The sequence below is a fragment of the Camelus ferus genome, chromosome 16 (assembly GCF_009834535.1).
Source record: "Camelus ferus isolate YT-003-E chromosome 16, BCGSAC_Cfer_1.0, whole genome shotgun sequence".
Lineage (NCBI taxonomy): Eukaryota > Metazoa > Chordata > Mammalia > Artiodactyla > Camelidae > Camelus > Camelus ferus.
The window spans coordinates 24,252,285-24,257,200 of record NC_045711.1 but is presented as its reverse complement, the minus strand read 5'-3'; positions in this window follow the sequence as shown (position 1 = coordinate 24,257,200).

Here is a 4,916-nt window from a genome sequence, read left to right as displayed (position 1 = left end):
GGGAGGCAGACACCTGGGGTGGGAGTCTGGATGAGCCCTGAGAGAGATGGTCAGGCTATGGGGAACCATTCTCCCCCACCCCTAGACCCCCGCCTCCGGAGGGCCCTTTCCCACAGAACCAGCTGAAATTACCAGGAGTTCGTCCTGGTCTCTAGTTATCTTCTCCAGTTCGTCAATCCGTTGGAGCATTTTCTGGAAAAAAGAGTTCAGAGATTGAGAATCAAAGCAGCCCCTCCTGTGGCCCCTACACATACACGAACACACACAAGGGAGAAGAGGAAAGGGGGTACGTGGATCTTAGAGGAGCAGAGGGCAAAGAGAAGGCTCGTGAGCCCAACTCCCCGTTCTCTTTCTGGCCAACAAGAGGAAGAGAAGTGGAGGGTGCTGAGGTGGTACCGGGGAACAGAATGCCGAGAGCAGTGATGATGCAGGGATGGGAGCGGGAGCATTTCTTTGGTCCTGGGATGCATTTCTTACAGCCCACTAGGGAGACATCCCAGCACTGCTGAATGAGGCTGACCTTGACTCTCAAGAACAAAAATGACTGGGTACTTCAAGGCGTCTGAATGCCTGTGTTGTTTAAAGAGAGAAGTACCTCAAAAAACCCAAAGCGAATTGCGGAAACTTAAGTGGCTCCTTACATAACTTCTGCAAACCTCCAGAATCTATGAACCTAAAGGTAAAACAAGCTTTTAGTCTACAACCCCTAACTTAAAAACACTACACTCTAGAAAAGCGTCCCAGAGCAAAAATGAGACCTGCTAGGGTCTAAAAACCTGAGTTGAGGTGGGCACCTGGGATCTGTGAGGGTCCCCTCCAGGGCCTTGGCCGCCGCCTCCTCTGAGCTTTTCTTCTCCCTCAAGTCTCTCTTCTCAGCCTCTCCCTAATTGCTCCTCCTTTTTTTCCAGCTCTAATCCCCTACTTGGGCCTCTTATGGGCCTGAAACAGGAGCATTGCCTGGTAGCTCCTGGAATTGACACGCTTCAGGTCTCTCCTGTGCGTTGGAAAATGCTTACGCTGAGGGATTTGTGCTTCTCCCTCCGAGGAAACAAAGATCCAAGTGAGAGGGGTGCTGCCTGCCCGGGCTGTGGATGAGGGAATGGGTGTGGTGACTCAGAACCCTCTCCATCCCAGCCCCCTCCTCCTGGACTGAGCTCTGTCTCTCAACACCCACCACCTTATTTCTTTATTCTAGTTTGAAGGGAATTCGCTCAAAGACTATTCTGAGTTGTCAGCCCCTCTCTGGGTCGGTTCAGGATGCTTGGGTGTCAGGACAAGTGACAGGTGAGCCTCTGTGTAAATGGGGATAGGGGGCGGAGACAGAGGAAGGAGGCTGTGGAGGGGAGGGAGGGCTACCCACCTCCCCAAGGTGGGATCCCCACCACCCTCACCTCAGGTTGCAACTCGGGGAACTCCTTCGCCTTTTTTTGGGCTTCCTTCAGGATTTTCATGTCTTCCATGACTTCTTGGAGCAGCTCCATGCCCTGCAAGGTAGAGCATGGGCCCCGTGGGCCCCGCGGTCAATGCCTCCCTGCTCCCGCCTCCTCCCTGGTGCACCTTTGGGGCTCAGCTCCAGGGGCAGGAGAGAGCAGCCTGGAGGGGGCAGACAGCCCACCCAGGCCCCGCGTGCCCACCTGGGGGACTGGCTGGCTGTCCTTCCTGGTTTTCGTGGCCTCTTTTTTTGCCTTTCCCTGCATCAGCAAGGCCATCTCCTTCGCCTCCAGCCAGTCCCGGGCGTTCTCATCCAGCGTGCCTGCCTGACCGGTGAGGTGCTGCACATGGGCCACAATGGCCTGCACCTGGCTCCCCATGGTCTTGAGCTGCCGGCTGAGATCATGGACCTGCCCACCCAGGTCCTTCACCTGGCTCTCCAGCGCCTGCGGCTGCGCCCTGCCCACACTGCTCCTGCGTCTCTCTTTGGGCACAGCTAGCTTGGAAGTGCTGCTTGGGGGCCCAGCGGACTCCAAGGAGCTGCTCTGCTCCGGCAACAGGGACTGGAAGTCGATCCGCACTTTCTCCAGGTTGAGGTTCTTCAGCATGGCCACGATGAGCGTGTGCAGGGCCGTGAAGTTGACGGCGCCCACCTCCGGGGTGCCGATGGCAAGGTCGGCCAGCTCCCGGAGGGAGACCGAGGGGGCTGCCGTCGCAGGCAGCATCGTGCCCTCTTTGGGGCCGTCCTGGGCCCCTCACTGCTCGCCACGCCTCTGGGGCTTTTCTGGGCCCCTGTAAGGTCCTGGGGCGCCCCCTGCCCCTGGGTCCAGCCACGCCGAGCACCAGTCACGGCCTGGAGCCCGCCTGAAGGATGGAGAGGAAGCGCCCGGCCACCGGGCTTCCCACTCTTCGACCCTGGGAAACGGCACCCGTCTCCCGGGAGGCGTCCGGGCACCGCCCGAGCCTCTGCCGTCTGACCTCCGATCTCCAGTCTTCGGTCTCGAGCCTTGGACTGCCCTCGCCTGGCGCCGGGTCTCGGCCGGCCGACGTTTAGAACGGGGTGCGCAGCGCCGTTCGCTGCCCGGTTGTGGTGGGGCCCCCTGCGCGCCCCGTGGATTCCGCGGAAGAACGCGCCCGCGGAGAGCCGGCCCCCGCGCGGAGGCGGGAAGTCAGGGCCTTGCAGGGACTCCCCGTACTTGAAGCCATCCCAAACACGAGAACGTGACCTAAATGCCGGGGAAGCCTTGGCCGTACCCCAAGGCGCCACCCCTTTTTGTTCTTAGTAGATGCTCCCCCAGACCGACTGCAATGTGGGGGGCGGGGGCAAGGCATTCGTACCAGGAACACATCACTTCGGGGTGGGGGGGGGGTGGAGCCCTCCCCACTTCACCTAGATTCCAGCCGTCCCTTAACCTAGAGGCCCGGGACTCAGTCACGCCCGGGGGCTACAACAACGGAAAGAAGGGGTCTCAACGGCCACTAGGCTTGGTGTGTTTTAGCTGCTCTGTTCGCTAAAGGGGTGGCAGTCCTGAGACCTTGGTCGCTTGGGGACAATTCCCATATCATTTTGCTCAATCAGAAGGGAAGGTAACTAGAAGGGGGGGGGAAAAAGCCCACTCACTACCCAGGTGGTTCCAATTAGCCACCAGCTGACAGATCTTTTTCTGTGTGGTCCTGGCTCAATTCATCCCAAAACAGACTGGTCCAGCACCAGCATCTCCGCCGGTGACAGGGCAGGACTGAGGAGGCAGGACCAGCGGAATCTGGTGCTCTCAGCAATTGAGGCCTGACTTCCCCACACCAGATTCTCCCAGCAAACAAGTAAAATGCCAGTGTTTATACTCAAGAAAGCTAAAGAAAACCAGTGACGGAATCTGTACTACATACTTCTATTTCAACTACTTTTCAAATTCAAATATTTAGTCTGAACTGGCAAAATTTAATCAAAATCCTTCATGTTCACCCCCTCCCCTCCCCTCCAAAGAAGTAGTGTTTCCTGGAAATGGAGTTAAACACAAGTCTATAACCTCCATGAGGGAATACCCAAGCATCTTTGTTCACCATTATAATCCCAGAGCCTGACACACAGTAGGCCTTCAGGTGGTGGCTGTTATCATCAAAAGAAGAAATTCTTTGTAGTCTTTTGTCCACTTCTGTTCTTACATTATAAAACAGAAGGCCAGACCAAAAAGTTGAAAATTAAAGGCTCAGGATTGAGCACCAGCTGTACTGGAGGCTGCAGTGTGTGGGCTCAGTGGAGTCCAAGGTCAGTGACTTTGCAGCAGAGTGTCACCAGCCACTGCTGCACTAGCCATGGCCAGAACGTCAGCTCCCCAGCCCACACGTTTCATTCTCAAGCCCTTGAGACTTAGTATCACGCCAGGCACATACTAGGACTCACTGAATGCCGCTGGAAAGGGCACATTCTAGTATGTTCCAACTCTAATCCCAGGAAATACATTCTGCCAGATGCCTTTGCTAAGTAGGCACATTTAAAATCTCTCTCAGAGGGGTGGATATAGCTCAGTGGTAGAGCGCATGCGTAGCACTGGGGTTCAATCCCCAGTGCCTCCACTGAAAAAAGAAAATCTTTTTTAGAGACATAGGAAAGAAAACAGGAATCAGAAGTATAAACGGAATTTTGGAGTTAAAAAGGCCTTAGCTTTCAGCTCCAAACCTCTCTTTTCACAACTGACAGAGGCCCAGAAAGGACTAGTCATCTGTCCGATGTTACAAACAGAACAGTCTCCTGAGTAATGGTCCGCAGCCCTTCCTCTGCCACCATGCTCATGACTTCATAATTAAGTTCTTTTCTCACAACTCCCCTACTTAAGACGATTAAAAGGAGGCAACTTATTCTTGTGCCTGAGAAAGCTAATGCGCTAAAATAAAGTCTTGATGGTGGGCTGGGAACTTTTTTAGTCATCAGGAAGGGAAGAAAAATGTCCAGGAAACTTGCTGCCGAGAAACACAACTGTACAAATAAGCGAGCTGCTCTTTATTCTCTCTCAGGAACGGACAGAACCAAGCAGCCATTCCAGTTCACTTCCGGGAAGACACTCCCCCTTCCTGTTTCGTTCCGTCCTGCCTCGGATCAGACTAAAAAGTATAAAAAGTTCACACCATATTTGCAGCAAAGCCTACTTGACAAATGAGGACTAGTCCAGAACTGTGATTATACAGAACTCTGGGCAGAAAGGCCAAATGCAGTCCTAAGCAGCTGCAGCAACCAACCCCTGTGCCGCCCATCACACAGGAAGAAGTATGGTTAGGTCTATTATTTTTTTTAATTTGGGTTTTAAATACACTATTCGAGAAGGATTTAACTTCAACACTTGGGAAGGGAATGGGAGCCGCAGGAGACTGAGGTCCAGGGTCTGGGGCCAGCCACGGACCTGCACCACCCTGTATTCAACAGGCACTGCCTTCTGCACAGTCTGGACAGAAGGCAGGAGGAGGGCAGCTCTGAAGGGCAGTGAAGAGAC